This window comes from Chiloscyllium punctatum, chromosome 36 (genome assembly GCF_047496795.1).
Source record: "Chiloscyllium punctatum isolate Juve2018m chromosome 36, sChiPun1.3, whole genome shotgun sequence".
Taxonomy (NCBI): Eukaryota; Metazoa; Chordata; class Chondrichthyes; order Orectolobiformes; family Hemiscylliidae; genus Chiloscyllium; species Chiloscyllium punctatum.
The window spans coordinates 6,071,882-6,091,132 of NC_092774.1; positions in this window are offsets into that span (position 1 = coordinate 6,071,882).

Consider the following 19,251-nt stretch of genomic DNA (forward strand, 5'->3'; position numbering starts at 1 on the left):
CTGGAACATGAAGTCCACATTTTCGTCCTGGAAGACAGTTCTGAAAACCCAACATCTTTCTTCGAACATTTAGCCACTTTTACTGATAATGCCAACTGTACTAGTTTAATTTCTACAATGGCATGCGTTACTAATAAAGACCCTCCTTCTCAATCTTTCCCCTCATCTAGGTGGAGTGCTCGTCAGCACAAATACTACCAGTTGTCTCTCTTTTTAATAAGACAGCAGCCCAACGTTCCAGAACGAGATCAGCAAATTACCTTTCAAAATGTGGCTCAATGACAGACTTAGCAATATTATATTTCTGGAACGTTTTATTCCATATTTTGTCTCTTTTGCATGTTAGCTTCCTTTGTAGCAGATAAATAAATAATAATAAATACATTCAAAATCTGCAATGACAGCCTTTTAACCCAGATTTGCCAGAGGATCGAAACCATCTCTGATTTCCAGAATTGTTGATCAGTGCGCATATTCAGGACGTTCCCTGCCTCCTCCTTTCTGAAGCATGCGCAGTAGGATCAGCCTGAGAAACTGTCATCCACGAAGTTATGGGACGTGAGCTCGAAAATGTGATTAAAATAGATTGATGTTTGATGAACAGCAAAGAATCAAAGAGCCTTTTTCCATGCTTCAAAATCTCGATGAAGGAGAGACCAATCTTCATCGAAAATGATCACGAGTGCTCTCGGCATTTTTTCTATTCGTTCTCTTATTTCATATTCTGCCGATTTCCGAAACAGAAAGAAACTCCCATTCAACAGAGCAGCGGCGATGCAGATCCCGGTTTTCGTGTTGATTTCGTTAATGGTCGTGATTGGTGAGAAGTTTTAAACCCTCAGGAAGTGTTCAATATCTGTATTTCTAAGTGTACATCGAACGAGTATTCTTTTAATATGCATTGGACTCTGCTTGCACTAATGCTGGTCTGTTATGAGTCGATTTGCTCGATATCATGCAAGAAAAAGAACAGGACACAAAATACATAAAAATAATCAGACTGATAATCACAGTTTTTAAGGATGATAGATTTGATAACATTTTATTCAAACTGATCTATTTGTTTCCTCTACAATAGAGAAGACTGATAGAGATATTTATGCAAATATAGTTTGATTGTTTAAAAGACATGGAGAGAATGTTTCGGATTTGGAACGATTCCTTAACTACGAGTCTTAAATTTTGGAGTCAGCAGAATGATCAAACAGAAAATGTAAAATGAATCCTGTTTTCACTTTTGAATATGGAACTCAAATGATACAAGTTGTGGTTGGGTCAAATCCACAGAATCATGAAGGTGAAATCAGCTAAATCGGTGAAGATGAGAAGGAAGCATGTACGTGCAATTCAAGTTCGAGTGAGGGGATAGGTGGATGCTCGTTTGGATTACTAATAGCGACAACGAGCAGTTGTTTTCTGAAGTCGCTTTTATGATCGAAACCGAAATTGTTGGGAATGCTCCGTAGTCCTGGTAGCACCTCTGGAGTGAAAGCTGAATAAAAACAGTTTCGGTCCTATTGACACTTCTTTAGAAATGGGTTTTCCAACATTCAGTCATCTTTGTTTTTCTTTTATTTTGTATTTAAATCCCTGTTTAATTGCATGTCACTCTGAATGTGACTTTATTTTGACTGTCAGTTCATTCAAATGACCGTTTAATCAAATACTGTCACTTTCTCTAATCATTCATTCAGATATGAGCGACTCAGACCTGTTACTCAGCAGAGCTCTCGCTCACATAGACAGAATGAAAAGACCATGCTTTAACTGCATCCAAACTGACGATGCTTATTTCTTCTTCTGAAACCGTCAGAACACAGGCAGACAGCCCGAGTTCACAGTCCGGAGCTGCTGAGCTGAAGGTGGATTTCCTTCAGAGCTGGTTTACTGGTGCAGCCGACAAATTAGACAAGCTGTGTCGATTGAAAATCTCGAAGCTGTTGCGATCTAACATCGCAGGCTGTTACTGTGCAATAAAACTCACAGTGATGAGAATTAGTGAAAGCCTTGTACAGACACTGCCACAGGTTTCTAGGCCACAGCTGTTAGCTGTCTAGGGCTATTTATAACAACGGGTCAGTTGCTGTCATTTCAGTGCATTCGTATGCGAGGATTTTCACAGTCTCACCCACATAAACAAAATTTCAATTCGTTCACATGAATTGCTAATTCTGACTCTGACACTGTCTCTTTGGACAAGGAATTGCTTGATGTGTATTTGGGAATTTCTGAGCATTTTAGTACTCTGGAACGTATTAGTCAAGAGAACTGCATTAATTTGGAATGAGTAAAATGCAAAAGCTGGGACCTGACAGTGCGAATAGTGAGTTTACACACAGGGGACAAAGGATCAACTGTTTGCACTCAGATGGCGGATTTGAAAAGCCAAGAAAAGTAGATGCGTTGCAACGACTCTCCGCTCCCCCCACACCCCCTGCCACCACCCACACACACACACCACCACATCTCCCCGCAGCAAACAGGACAAACATGGTTGGATGCTGCGTAAGGTTAGACGGAATACTCGCGCTTCAGGAATTTCTGATACGACAGGTTTCCAGGCAATCAAACTTACAACCACTAGTTTACAAGACCAGTGCAATACTAACTGAACTAAGGAACCTGAGATGTGCAAGCATTTCACATTTGAACAAGAACGCTGGGCATATCATAGCCAGATAATGTGAAAATGCAACAAGTGAACTGCCAATGCCCCAAGTTAAAACCATAAAGTTCGTACAGTGTGGATGCAGACCATTTCATTCGGGAAGTACACATTGACCCTCTGAAGAATATTTCATGAAGATGCAAGCCTAATTCTTATTAATGCAGCCGAGCTGGCATTCACACGCATGACTTGTGAGCAGAAACAGTTTCAGGCAAAGGGAGAATGTACAAAATCCATCCAGCCACCTGAGTCGGGCATCAAACCGGACATAATGAAGTGGTGCTAACCACTGAGCCGTCGTGGACAAGAAATCATGAATTTGACAGGAGCTGGATCAGTTTTAGACATTTACCACTGAATCTTTTTAGTGTTTCATTTCTAGAATCATAAAAGAGTTACTCTGTAATCAGTAAAACGTGCTACTCGCATGCACACGCTTGCAATTTGAGAAAATACCCTTGCAGGCAGAGGGCGAACGTGCAAACCCCACGCAGACAATCACGTGATTGCGGAATCGAACTCTGATTACGAGTGATCGAAACCATTCGGTTCACCACTGAGCGATTGTGCACTCAAACCCGTGACGTTATCAGGGTATGGCCCGATTTTAGAGATTTACCAATGCGTTTTCTTGCCATTTCATTTTTGATGCATCACTTCAGCCCGGTAAAACAGTCACATTGTCATCAATAAAACTTACTCCTGGCATGCCAAAGCTTGAAGTGCGAACAGAAACCATTCCAAGGAGGGAGCAAATGGGCCATCTCCATGCACACGCTCGCAGGCGTACGGAGTCGAACCTAAACCTGTGGCCTTGTAAAGCAGCCAGGCTATCCTCTGAGTTTGACCTTATCAGAAGATGGTTGTTTTAGAGATATTTATAATCGCCTTTGCACTCATCACAAACAAAACATTTCACAGACGGTGTGGATCAATGGAAAAGCGAACATTTATTGGCAACCTCGAACTGACCTGAAGAAGGTGTTGGTGAGATGCCTTCCTAACCGGTGCTGTTGTTGAAATGTTGCAACACCCGGACTGTTGTGGGGAAAGTGGTTCTCAGATTATAGACGCAGGGACACTGAGCGAATGTTAATGCAGTTATGACAAGGCAGGTTATTGAATGACATAGATAGGAACCTCTGTCGTAATGATCCATAAATGCCTCATATTAAAACATTGAAATTTGATGTTAATATGTAAATAATGACAGAAATTCGACACCCCAATTAATCAGAACCAAGTTTCGAGCACGTTTTCACCGGAAGTTTACACCTAATTGTTGTTTCACTTCTACCTGAGAGGTAATATCCTTCTTTCTGTCAGAAAAGAATATGCAAAATCATCCAAAATCTCGAGATGTCTGGGAGAGTATGGAAATTGCAGCATTAGAACTTTTCAGTCATTTAATATTAACTTGATCGCCATTCCCGAGAACGGGGCAAGGTAGAGGGATTCCCGCTAACAAGTGCCTAGCATCAGCAGCGTATAAAGAACCGATGGATATGCAATTGTTCGGATTAGAAAGACATGGGAGGCTAGAAAAGCACAGAAGCGTTTTTGAACTGTCTTCCATCCTATTATCATCAATCTCTAATGTCATTGCAAAGGGTTGCATGAGAAAACAGATGCCAAGACCAATTTCATTCCCACTTTAATATCTTTTCGCATTTCCTACACCTCCCGTTCGTTTGTACTTTCCACAGATTAATATCAGAAACAAAACATTGAATATTTCGACAGTTCATCCGATTATAAAATATACTTCTATTCAGAACATTTGTAAAGGATGTGTCAAACTGCTTTGACATGAAAAACACAGAAAGTGCCACAAAATTCAACTTGTCTCTCTTCAACACGTTCACGTCTGCCGAAGCTCGTTATACCTGCAACTCGCTGTTTGACAATTATTGATGGATGCCAGTTCCAATCCAAGGCGGATTTCAAGTGTAAATTTTCTCTTCCTTCTCGAATTGACGCCACTGTTGAAGACATAACATTGACCTCACTGCCTGTGATCGAGCCAAAAGAGGGAAGGTTGAAAGCTTAGTCGTTTGTGTGTGTGTGTTTGTGTGTATGCTCGCGCGTTATGTGTGTGTGCATTAGATTCAGAAAACTGTGCACATGGTAGTCAGAGACTTGGAATGGATTTGCGACATCGTCTGCAGCTGCTGATTCTGCGAAGATATTTTGTAGTAATTCTGCATTTGTCTGCCAAGAAGGAACAAAGACTTACTTGAACAATATGTTCCAACTAACTCCACTCCTGCCGCCGTGGTCAAATTACGTTAGTATTGCAAATCCATGAGATGTCTGTGTCTGTGAGTGGAAGAAGCTGAATGGAAACATGAGAAGGGAAGACATTGGCGTCATTGATTGGAAAAGTAAAAGGAAACAGAATTGCACAGATAGACGTTAAGTTTTATTCCCACCATATTTGCATCCCGAATTTTCAGACGGATAGAAATCTGAAAATTGAACACTACTTTACTTATTGAGATCTGTTCTTGTCACTTCAAGAATTTGGTTTTCAATTACTCCTCTGGAGGTGAATTGTTTCTGTTCCTCGCTGTCAGACTGCCTTCTCGTGAGCTCTAACGGGAACACTGAGAATGGGTTTTTGACGTGCTCTGCTATCTGTCTGCGCCAGTGTGAGGCTCATGGCACAGAAATACACAGCAGAGTCAGTGTTGAAGGCATTGTTGATCACTAACTCGGTCATCTTCGCAGTTTTATCAAATGTCAAAGAAAAACGGTCAGAGAAGTCAGGATTCCTGTTTACCATTCCAGCTGCAATCATGTAAACGACGTATTGTGGAGGCTGCCCTGGGGGCTGACTGTACCAGAAAACATAAGGAGCAGTTGTCTTCAAATTGCAGGTGATTGTAACATTAGTTCCTTCCTCAACAGTCATTTCAGAAATTGGCTGTTCCACTGTGTCTTCGTAACTGTATTCTAACAATAATAATAACAATATTTGAAATCACGATCATTACAGTGATTATTTTCCTAATTGTAACGTCTGGACTACAAACTCCTTAGTCAGGTCTAGTGGGAGGAAAGACTTACTGAGAAGTGAGACAATGATGAGGAATCGAGAAAGGCAGTTCTTCATGGTTCTCACTGGCTTGTCATTTCTTCAGTCCAGAAACTCCTCTATCGTCGCTCCCCTTTCGAATTTGTTCCAGTCAGTCACAAAAAGCAAGGACTGCACCAACCTCTTAAATAACACAGGGCGGAAAGGCGGATCAGAGTTAGAACAAACGGAAGTTGAAATCAGGACGGTTGCAACACAGCTCTGAGTGAACGACCTGCTTCATTTGAGAACAGAAAATATGTGTCACTGCTCAGTTTTGCATTCGGAACTGTTTAATGCTGAGAAACCTGCAACCACCCTGCTCTTTTAGTAACAAAGTAACCGAGGAGCACATAGATGGGGAAGGGATTTTAGAATGTCAACAAACGGTCAATCGGCCAATGCATCTGCTGTTTGAAAAGACTATCTAATTAATTGTAATCCATTCACCCTTTACGCGTTTTATAGCTGTGCAGATTTCGTTATTTTTCCAAGTGTAAAACCACGTAGAAAGTTCCAAGAGCACCCAATTCTACCATCTTCTCACTGAAGAATTAATCGATATGAATATGGTTCAATGCATAATTTTGACCTTTCTCTTGATCTTTTTTCGTCTGTTCCAGAATACCTTGCCAGTGAAAACGATACTGAAGGTCTATTTTATCAATCCTGTTTGTCATTTTGCGCATTTTATTAATATTTTCCTTAATTTTGATCTGGCCTGCTTCAGTCTGCTTTTCTTTTTAATTCTTCTTTCATTTTTCTATTTCTCTTTACTTTCTAATTTTCTCCCTTTTCATCAGCATCTGATTTCTGCTAATCCTGGTTTTACTTTTAGCCCAATACTATCCTCTGCATGTCTTCAGACCGACATCAAATCTATGAGTCTGATTCGGAGTTGAGGGTCATCATCGATTGTTTGAGAATTCACTCCTTCTAGTTATCAACAGAAAACAGTTTTTGACTGTTTCAATCATAATTACACAGAAAACGATTTATTGCAAATTTCTCATAGTTTATTGAGTCTGTGAAGAAGCAGTAGTTTAGAGATAATGCACCAGTTAATTATGTTAAAAAAAAGTATCCATGACATTTGGGCTGGTTTAGCAATACCAGAGGACACGATGGCTACCATTGAGGAATGTTTCAGTCTCTTTACAATAGTGCAGATCACCCCCATCATGTTATCTATCCGCAGTGTTAAAGATATATTCCCTTGGACTTCGTCCTCTCTCCTTTGGTCAGTCATCCACCTGTGAGGTGAACACTGATTGATGAAGACTGCTTTCCCCTCTGCTTTGAGTCTATTGTTGATCCCTGCAATGGTCATTCTGCACTAACTTGACCTTGCCCGCTCTTTCATCTTTTCATTGGGGATATGGTTTCTTCAAATTTCTTGGCAACATAGTGGACATTCTAGTGCGGAATGAGGGTAAACTATAATACCTCTCCGATCTCTTTAATCCTGAATATCTCCTCTCTTTCTCTTAGCCTGGCACGTTGTATAATCATATTTTGAGGAGAAGCTTAATTCGCTCTGTGCGCATTAATTAGCTAAACCCTTCTTTTCGATGTGTATGGGGCAGCCACTAACGACATCGGCTTATCATCATCCCAGCATCTGATTTATGTTAGTGTTAGCGCAACATGTTTTTGAAGCCTAACATTTCAACGCAACACAAAGAAAATACAGTGCATTGGGCGTCAGATGAATTTTTGATGCTGATTTTGGGCAAAGTGATGTGACTGTTCATTGTAATTTCCCCGTTTGTGTTCATATGAAACAGTTCTTTAAGATTAAGCACATCTGTTCAATACAATCTCATGCTGAACATTAAGTACCAGGAAAGCTCAGTTTTTTAAGAAAATCTTCATGACAGGGTTTCGTTCATGAACGGAAATCAGTGCCTCATTGATTTCCCTCAAAGTGCAACCTTTTAATTATTTCCCATCGTCTTCACTGTGTTAGTGGTTGCATTTGACTGTTTCAGATGACTTCATAATTGCCCACAGATGGCAATGTCTGTTCACTTATTCAATACCACCATCACCCTTCTACAGAAAAACAAGTTTGAAAATTTATGAATGGGCCTAAACGAAATGTACACCAGCCGAACAATTAGCTTCGATGTAATTTTCTCCCATTCCGGGCCTGATGAAGACGGTGATCACTGTCTCGGCTTCTGGAGTTCAGACAGGAGGGGGGGCGGAGGGGGGCTTGGTGAGGGCTGTGCGGGATGGTGGTGTAACCATGACGGGCACTGGTTATTGCTTTGACGATAGGAATTTGAATCTGCTTTCTAAATTCCCCAGTCATCTCACCATAAACCATTCACGTTCCTGAAAGATCAGTTTTGTTCTGTTTCCCATTCGTATAAGCTATGCCTGCTGTTGGTTCTCAGAGATGATTGCAGGGATTCAGTATCCCGGTCAGAATAAATGTTGCGTTAAATGGTGATGATTCAGCAATACTGAATTTCAATCTATGCATCTAGCGCCTATGACTTGTATATTACAAGAATCCACATCAAGCTCCTTAGTTGCTGCTCAGAATCCAAATCTATGGTGCGAACGAAACTTTTCCCAGATTGGATTTCAGAAAGGAATACACCAGTGTGACTGGCATAAGTGTTGATTAAGTTCTTGGAGGGATTCTGAAGAACAGGATTTGCGAGTTTTGAGAAGGTTTGTAGGTCATGTTAAGGTTCTGAATGTAGGTCTGTCCACTGAGTGGAAGGTTCATTTTTAGACATTTTGTCATCATACGAGATAACGTCGTCAGTAAGCTTCTAGATGAAGGACAGAATTTCCATGTACTTAGAATGGGAGGACTGATGAGGGAAAATCAACATAATTTCGTGGTTAAGAAATCAAAGCTCACCAACTTTATGATGTCTTTTGTGATGTGACAAAGAAGATTCATTCGGTCCGTAATATAGGCCTTGGCTATCTGGTCTTCAGCAAGGTTTTTGACAAGGTTTGACATGTTGGACTGGTGAGCAAGATTTAATCACATGGGATGTAGCCGCATCCAACTAATTGGATGCAAACCTGGATTGAAGGTAGGAGACAAAGGATCTGTTCGTATTTTGGGATGTCGATTAAGAATATCAGAAATTGACCTGGCCCCTGACGATACAATTGCAAGGAAGGTGATCGCATATCTGAAATGGCTGATCACCGAATCTCGCTCATGCTGTATCACTGCAAACATTTCCTGTCAGATGGAATCTACACTGTTAAGGCCTGCAGAAATTTAGAAATTCTAAGGATGACTTTTACCAATGAACCAAACAAACAACACATGTTTTTATACAGGAAGTACAAGAAAATGGAAGATTGCTATGCTCATGTTACAGGCAACTGAACATTTATAGTACTCTGGAACGTATCAGTTGAGGGAACTGCATTCGTTTGGAATTAGTAAAAAGCAAAAGCTGGGACCTCACAGTGCGAATAGTGGGTTTACACACAGGGGACGAAGGATCAATTGTTTCCACTCAGATGGTGGATTTGAAAAGAGAATGCATTTGCAAAGCAAAGAAATGTAGATGCGATGCAATGTCTCTCCGCTACTCCCACAGCCCGATCACCCACCCACCCCCAGCCACATACACACACACACCACCGCCCCGCCCCACAGCAAACAGGACAATGATTGCTGGGTGCTGCATCAGGTTAGAAGGAACGCTCGCTCTTCAGGAATTTCTGATGACCATTGCATAGTTTGACCTGGACTTGTACTTGAAATGTCAAATGGCTCAAATTTCAACCTCGATGAAGGTGCATAGAATACTGCGAGGTTATGTTCTGATAACGGAGAAGAAGTTTAGGGGCGGTGCTTGGTTGCTTCTCGACGATAAGGTGGAAAATGTGACGCTGAGAGGTCGAGACCTCTGTCGACGTGTTGCACCTGTTACACACTTGAGCAATAAATAACGTGCGAGTAAGGGTGGACAATGAACATAAATTACAGAATAAAAGAAAGTCAGTGATCCCAGTGAATATTAAATTTATTATACCCACACCTATTATGAAAGCATATTTCTATCTTTTAATCTCGCATTTCCGTGTCCCATTTACTTTGCCAAAGTTGACAGTTTCCTTTGGAGGTTTCCCACTTATTCCTTTTATCCTCTCACTTCTAACTTTACTCCAAATGGTTAAAAATGTCTGTCGTGTACTTGCTGGAAAATCATGTTGTTTGGATTGTAACCAACTCAGTGCAATCAAGCCCAACAAGAGTCAGAGCGTTGAACACACAAAATGTCACTCCACCCCTCTTTTGGAACAAAGAACATAAACTCGCTTTCTTTTGTCTACTCTGAAGAAAGTCCGTCATGTCAAGTGCAATGCTGACTTATAAATACACGAAACAACCTGTTCATACATGTGATTGTCAATCTTTAGAGCACGTCAGATTTGCCAATGAGTCTTCTTACCGTTTCATTTTTGACGTTTCACTTCAGCCCGGTAAAACAGTCACACTGTCATGAATAAAACTTACTCCTGGTATGCTAATGCTTGAAGTACGAACAGAAACCATTCCAAGTAGAGAGAAAATATGCAAACTCCATGCACACGCTCGCAGGCATGCGGAGTCTAACCAAACCCCGTGGCCTTGTAAAGCAGCCAGGCTATCCACTCAGTTGGACCTTATCAGGAGATGGTTGTTTTAGAGATAATTATAATCGCCTTTGGACTCATTACAAACAAAACATTTCACAGACGGTGTGTGGATCGATGGATAAGCCAACATTTATTGCCCACCTCTAACTGACCTGAAGAAGGTGTTGGTGAGATGCCTTCCTAAACCGCCGCTGTTTTTGAAATGTTGCAACACCCGGACTGTTGTGGGGAAAGTTGTTCTCAGAATCTAGACACAGGGACACTGAGCAAATGTTAATGCAGTTATGACAAAGCAGGGTATTGAATGACATAGATAGGAACCTGTGTCGAAATGATCCATAAATTGCTCATATCAAAGATTGAAATTTGATGTTAATATGTAAATAATGAGAGAAATTCGACACCCCAATTAATCAAAACCAAGTTTAGAGCACGTGTTCACCGGAGGTTTAAAACTATTTGTTGTTTTACTTCTACCTGAGAGGTAATATCCTTCTTACTGCAGGAAAAGAATACACAAAATCATCCAAAATCTCCAGATGTCGGGGAGAGAATGGAAATTGCAGCATCAGAACTTTTCAGTCATTTAATATTAACTTGATCACCATTTCCGAGAACGGGGCAAGGTGGAGGGATTCCTGCTAACAAGTATTCAGCATCAGCAGAGTATGAAGAACTGGCGGATATGCAAGTGTTCGGATTAGAAAGACATGGGAGGCCTGAAAAGCGCTTTTTTTGAACTATCTTCCATCCTATTATAATCGATCTCTAAAGTCATTGCAATGGGTTGCATGAGAAAACAGATACCAAGGCCAATTTCATTCCCACTTTTATATCTTTTCGAATTTCCTACACCTTCCGTTCGCTTGTACTTTCCACAGATTAATATCAGAAACAAAACTTTGAATATTTCGACAGCTTCATAGGATTATAAAATATACTTCTATTCAGAAAATTGGGAAAGGATGTGTCAAAATGCTTTGACATGAAAAATACAGAAAATGCAATAAAATTCAACTTGTCTTTCTTAAAGATGTTCTCCTCTGCCAAAGATCGTGAAACCTGCAACTCGCTGTTTGACGATTATTGATGGATGCCAGTTACAATCCAAGGCGGATTTCAAATGTAAATTTTCTGTTCCTTCTAGAATTGACGCCACTGTTGAAGAAATAACATTGACTCACTGCCTGTGATCTAGCCAAAAGAGGGAAGGTTGAAAGCTTAGTCGGTTGTGTGTGTGTGTGTGTGTGTGTGTGTGTCTGTGTGTGTGTTTGTGTGTGTGTGTATCAGCTTCAGAAAACTGAGCACATGGGAGTCAGAGACTTGGAATGAATTTGCGACATCGTCTGCAGCTGCTGTTTCAGCAAAGTAATTTTGTAATATTTCTGCATTTGTCTGCCAAGAATGAACAAAGACTTACTTGAACAATATGTTCCAACTAACTCCACTCCTGCCGCCGCTGTCAAATTAACATTAGTATTGCAAATCCATGAGATGTCTGTGTCTGTGAGTGGAAGGAACTGAGTGGAAACATGAGAAGGGAAGACATTGGCGTCATTGATTGGAAAAGTGACAGGAAACAGAATTGCACAGATAGACGTTAAGTTTTATTCCCACCATATTTGCATCCCGAATTTTCAGACTGATAGAAATCTGAAAATGGAACACTACTTTACTTATTGAGATCTGTTCTTGTCACTTCAAGAATTTGGTTTGTAATTATTCCTCTGGAGGTGAATTGTTTCTGTTCCTAGCTGTCAGATTGCCTTCTCGTGAGCTCTAGCGGGAACACTGAGACTGGGTTTTTGACGTGCTCTGCTATCTGTCTGCGCCAGTGTGAGGCTCATGGCACAGAAATACACAGCAGAGTCAGTGTTGAAGGCATTACTGATCGCTAACTCGGTAGTCTTCGCAGTTTTATCAAATGTTAAAGAAAAACGATCAGAGAAGTCAGGATTCCTCTTTACCATTCCAGCTGTAATCCTGTAAACGACGTATTGTGGAGGCTGCCCTGGGGGCTGACTGTACCAGTAAACATAAGGATTGGTAGCACTTGTCTTCAAATTGCAGGTGATTGTGATATTAGTTCCTTCCTCAAACGTCATTTCAGGAATTGGCTGCTCCACTGTGTCTTCGTAACTGTATTCTAACAAGAATAATAACAATATTTGAAATCATGGTCATTGCAGTGATTCTTTTACTAATTGTAACGTCTGGACTACAAACAATTTAGTCAGGTCTCGTGGAAGGAAAGACTTACTGAGAAGTGAGACAATGATGAGGAATCGAGAAAGGCAGTTCTTCATGGTTCTCACTGCCTTGTCAATTCTTCAGTCCAGAAACTCCTCTGTCGTCGCTCTGCTTTCGAATTTTTTCCAGTCAGTCACAAACAGCAAGGACTGCAGCAATCTCTTAAATAACACAGGGCGGAAAGGCGGGTCAGAGCTAGAACAAACGGAAGTTAAAATCAGGACTGTTGCAACACAGCTCTGAGTGAACTACCTGCTTCAAGTGAGAACAGAAAATATGTGTCACTGCTCAGTTTTGCATCCGGAAATGTTTAATGCTGAGAAACCTGTGACCATCCTACTCATTTAGTAATATAGCAACCGATGAGCGCGTAGATAGGGAGAGGATTTTAAAATGTCGAAATTCATGAAAACACACCATACAGCATATGATAAATCGGCCAATGTATCTGCTCTTTGAAAAGACTATCTAATTAATTCCAATCCTTTCACCCTTTCTACGTTTTACTGCTGTGCAACTTTCGTTATTTTTCCAAGTGCATTTACAATCCCACGTAGAAAATTCCAATATTACCATCTTCTCACTGCAGAAATAATCGATATGAATATGGTTCAATGCGTAATTTTGACCTTTCTCCGAATACTATCCTCGAGATGTCTTCAGACCGACTATCATATCTATGAGTCTGATTCAGAGTTTAGGGTCATCATTGGTTGTTTGATAATTCACTCCATCTAGTTCTCAACAGAAAACAGTTTTTGACTGTTCCAATCATAATTGCACAGAAAACGATTTATTTCAAATTTCTCATGGTTTATTAAGTCTGTGAAGAAGCAGTAGTTTAGAGATAATGCACCAGTTAATTATGTTTAAAAAAAGTATCCGTGACATTTGTGCTGGTTCAACACGACCAGAGGACACGATGGCCTACCATTGAGGAATGTTTCAGTCTCTTTACAATCGTGCAGATCACCCCCAACATGTTATCTATCCGCAGTGTTAAAGATATATTCCCTTGGTCTTCGTCCTCTCCTTTGGTCAGTCATCCACCTGTCTGGTGAACACTGTTTGATGAAGAGTGCTTTCCCCTCTGCTTTGAGTCTGTTCTTGATCCCTGCAATCGTCCTTCTGCACGAACTTGACCTTGCCCGCTCTTGAACCTTTACATTGGTGATATGGTTTCTTCAAATTTCTTGGCAAAATAGTGGACACTCTAGTGCGGAATGAGGGTAGCCTATAATACCTCTCCGAGCGTCTTCAATCCTGAATGTCTCCCCTCTTTCTCTGCGCCTGGCACTTTGTTTAATCATATTTCGAGGAGAAGGTTAATTCTCTCTGTGCACATTAATTATCTTAACCTTTCTTTTCGATGTGTACGGGGCAGCCACTAACGACATCGGCTCATCATCATCCCAGCATCCGATTCATGTTAGTGTTAACGCAACATGTTTTTGAAACTTAACAGTTAAACATAACACAAAGGAAATAGTGTGCATTTGGCGTCAGATGAATTTTTGATGCTGATGTTGGGCAATGCGATGTAACTGTTCATTGTAATTTCCCCGTTTGTTTTCATATGAAACAGTTCTTTAAGATTAAGCACATCTGTTCAATTCAATCTCATGCTGAACAGTAAATGCCAGGAAAGGTCAGTTTTTTTTTAGAAAATCTTCACGACAGGGTTTCGTTCATGAACAGAAGTCAGAGCCTCATTGATTTCCCTCAAAGTGCAACCTTTTAATTATTTCCCGTCGTCTTCACTGTGTTTGTGGTTGCATTTGACTGTTTCAGATGTCTTCACAATTGCCAACAGATGGCAATGTCTGTTCGCTTATTCAATACCACCATCACCCTTCTACAGAAAGACAAGTTTGTAAATTTATGAAAGGGCCTGAAGGAAATGTACACCAGCCGAACAATTAGCTTCGATGTAATTTTCTAACATTCCGGGCCTGATGAAGACGGTGATCAATGTCTCGACTTCTGGCGTTCAGACAAAAGCCGGGGAGGAATGGGGGTGTGTTGTTGGGTGTGGTGTGTGGTGGTGGTGTAACCATGACAGACACAGGTTATTGCCTTGACGATAGGAATTTGAATCTGCTTTCTAAATCGTCCAGTAATCTCACCATAAGCCATTCACGTTCCTGAAAGATCAGTTTTGTTCCATTTCCCATTCCCATGAGTAGCAGGGATTCAGTGTCCTGGTGAGACTACAAGTAGCGTTAAATGGTGATGATTCAGCAATACTGAATTTCTTTCTATGCATCGAGCGTCTATGACTTGTATATGACTACAATCCACATCAACTCCTTAGTTGGTGGGAGACAAAGGATCTGTTCGTATTTAGGGATGTCGCTTTAAGAATATCAGAAATTGAGCTGGCTCCTGACGATACGCTTGTAAGGAAAATGATCGCCTATCTGAAATGGGTGATCACCAAATCTCGTTCAAGCTGTATCACTGTAACCATTTCCTGTGAGATGGAATCTTCACTGTTAAGGCCTGCAGAATTTAGCAATTCTAAGCATGACTTTAACCAATGAGCCAAACTAACAACACATGTTTTAATACAGGAAGTACCAGAAAATGGAAGATTGCTATACTCATGTTACACGCAACTGAGCATTTTAGTTCTCTGGAATGTATCAGTTAAGGGAACTGCATTAGTTTGGAATGAGTAAAAAGCAAAAGCTGGGACCTGACCGTGCGAATACTGGGTTTACACGCAGGGGACGAATGATCAATTATTTACACTCAGATGGTGGATTTGAAAAGATAACTACTTTGCAAAGCCAAGAAATGTAGATGCGATGAAATTACTCTCGGCTCCCCCCACACCCAGTCCACCACCACCCCACCAGCACACCCGCCCACATACACATACACACCATCGCCCCAACCCGCAGCAGTCAGGACAAACATAGCTGGGTGCTGCATAAGGTTAGAAGGAACGCTCGCTCTTCTGGTCCAAATGGGAAACGCTTGCACATCTCCAGTTCCTTAGTTCAGCTATGATTGCGCTGGTCTTGAAAATTAGTGATTGTAAGTTTGATTATCAGTGGCACTTTGCTTGACCAGAACGCCGAACATTTCATAGACAGATAATGTGAGAATGCAACAAGTCAACTGCCTGCCTGGGAATGCCAAAGCCACAAATTAAACCATAAAGTTTGTACAGTATGGATGCAGACCGTTTCTTTCAGTGAGGACACGTTGACCCTCTGGAGAATATTCCAGACGGATGCAAGCCTAATTCTAATTAATGCAGCCTAGTTGGCATTCAGACGCATGAATTGTGAGCAGAAACCGTTTCAGGCAAAGGGAGAATTTACAAAATCCATGCAGTCACCTTGATCTGGCGTCGAACCGGACATTATGAAGTGGTGTTTACCACTGAGCCGTCGTGGACAAGAAATCATGAATTTGACAGGAGATGGCTCAGTTTTAGATATTTACCACTGAATCTTTTTAGCGTTTCATTTTTATCCCATTTTTAGATTCATAGAAGAGTTACTCTGTAATCAATAAAACGTGCTACTCGCATGCACACACTTGGACTGTGTGTAGATACCCTTGCAGGCCGAGGGTGAACGTGCAAACCCCACGCAGACAATCACGTGATTGCGGAATTGAAATCTGATTCCTAGTGATGGAAAGAATTCGGGCTCACCACTGAGCCACTGTGCACTCATACCCGTGACGTTATCAGGGGATGACTCAATTTTAGAGATTTGCCAATGAGTCTTCTAACCATTTCATTTTTGACGTTTCACTTCAGCCCGGTAAAACAGTCACACTGTCATCAATAAAACTTACTCCTGGTATGCCAATGCTTGAAGTACGAACAGAAATCATTCCAAGTAGAGAGCAAATGGGCCATCTCCATGCACACCCTCGCACGCATACGGAATCGAACATAAACCCGTGGTCTTGTAAAGCAGCCAGGCTATCCACTGAGTTTGACCTGATCAGGAGATGGTTGTTTTAGAGATTTTTATAATCGCTTTTGCACTGATTAGAAACAAAACGTTTCCCAGACGGTGTGGATCGCTGGATAAGCCAGCATTTATTTGCAAACTCTAACTGCCCTGGAGAAGGTGTTGGTGAGATGCCTTCCTGACCGCTGCTATTGTTGAAATGTTGCAACACCCGGACTGTTGTGGGGAAAGTGGTTCTCAGAATATGGACCCAGGGACACTGAGCAAATGTTAATGCAGTTATGACAAAGTCGGGTATTGAATGACATAGATAGGAACCTCTGTCGAAATGATCCATAAAACCCTCGTAGTAAAACATTGAAATTTGATGTTAATATGTAAATAATGAGAGAAATTCGACACCCCAATTAATCAAAACCACGTTTCCAACACGTGTTCAGCGGAGGTTTACAACTAATTGTTGTTTCACTTCTGCCTGAGGGATAATATCCTTCTGTCTGCCGGAAAAGAATATACAAAATCATACAAAATCTCCAGATGTCGGGGAGAGAATGGAAATTGCAGCATCAGAACTTTTCAGTCATTTAATATTAATTTGATCACCATTCTCGAGAACGGGGCAAGGTGGAGGAATTCCTGAGAACAAGTGCCTAGCATCAGCAGAGTATGAAGAACCGGCGGATCAGCAATTGTTCGGATTAGAAAGACATGGGAGGCTAGAAAAACACAGAAGCGTATTTGAAATATCTTCTATCCTATTATCATCAATCTCTCATGTCATTGCAAAGGGTTGCATGAGAAAACAGACGCCAAGGCCACATTCATTCCCACTTTAATATCTTTTCGCATTTTCTACACCTTCCGTTCGTTTGTACTTTCCACAGATTAATATCAGAAATAAAACATTGAATAATTCGACAGCTTCATGGGATTATAAAATATACTTCTATTCAGAACATTTGTAAAGGATGTGTCAAAATGCTTTGACAAGAAAATGCAATAAAATTCAACTTGTCTCTCTGAAACATGTTCTCCTTTGCTGAAGATCGTTATTCCTGCAACTCTCTGTTTGACGATTAATGATGGATGCCATTTACAATCCAAGGCGGATTTCAAATGTAAATATTCTGTTCCTTCTAGAATTGACGCCACTGTTGCAGAAATAACATTGACTCACTACCTGTGATCGGTGTGTGTGTGTGTGTGTGTGTGTGTGTGTGTGTGTGTGTGTGTGTGTGTGTGTGTGTGTGTGTGTGTGTGTGTGTGTGTGTGTATTAGCTTCAGAAAACTGTGCACATGGGAGTCAGAGACTTGGATAGAATTTGCGACATCGTCTGCAGCTGCTGATTCAGCAAACTATTTTTGTAATGTTTCTGCATTTGTCTGCCAAGAATGAACAAAGACTTACTTGAACAATATGTTCCAACTAACTCCACTCCTGCCGCCGCTGTCAAATTAACGTTAGTATTGCAAATCCATGAGTTGTCTGTGTCTGTGAGTGAAAGGAACTGAGTGGAAACATGAGAAGGGAAGACATTGGCGTCATTGATTTGAAAAGTAAAAGGAAACAGGATTGCACAGATAGATGTTAAGTTTTATTCCCACCATATTTGCATCCCGAATTTTCAGACTGTTAGAAATCTGAAAATGGAACACTACTTTATTATTGAAATCTGTTCTTGTCACTTCAAGAATTTGGTTTGTAATTATTCCTCTGGGGGTGAATTTTTTCTGTCCCTCGCTGTCAGACTGCCTTCTCGTGAGCTCGAACGGGAACAATGAGAGTGGGTTTTTGACGAGCTCTGCTATCTGTCTGCGCCAGTGTGAGGCTCATGGCACAGAAATACACAGCAGAGTCAGTGTTGAAGGCATTGTTGATCACTAACTCGGTAATCTTCGCAGTTTTATCAAACGTCAAAGAAAAACGATCAGAGAAGTCAGGATTCCTGTTTATCATTCCAGCTGCAATCATGTAAACGACGTATTGTAGAGGCTGCCCTGGGGGCTGACTGTACCAGTAAACATAAACAGTAGTTGCACTTGTCTTCAAATTGCAGGTGATTGTGACATTAGTTCCTTCCTCAACAGTCATTTCAGGAATTGGCTGCTCCACTGTGTCTTCGTAACTGTATTCTAACAAGAATAATTACGATATTTGAAATCATGATCATTACAGTGATTATTTTCCTAATTGTAACGTCTGGACTACAAACTCCTTAGTCAGGTCTAGTGGGAGGAAAGACTTACTGAGAAGTGAGACAATGATGAGGAATCGAGAAAGGCAGTTCTTCATGGTTCTCATGGCCTTGTCAATTCTTCAGTCCAGAAACTCCTCTATCGACGCTCCCCTTTCGAATTTGTTCCAGTCAGTCGCAAACAGCAAGGACTGCAGCAATCTCTTAAATAACACAGGGCGGAAAGGCGGGTCTGAGTTAGAACAAACGGAAGTTGAAATCAGGACTGTTGCAACACAGCACTGAGTGAACTACCTGCTTCAATTGAGAACAGAAAATATGTGTCACTGCTCAGTTTTGCATCCGGAACGGTTTAATGTTGAGAAACCTGTGACCACCCTGCCCTTTTTGTAATACAGTAACCGAGGAGCGAGTAGATGGGGAGGGGATTTTAAACTGTCTAAATTCATGAAAACATACCATACAGCATATGATCAATCGGCCAATGCATCTGCT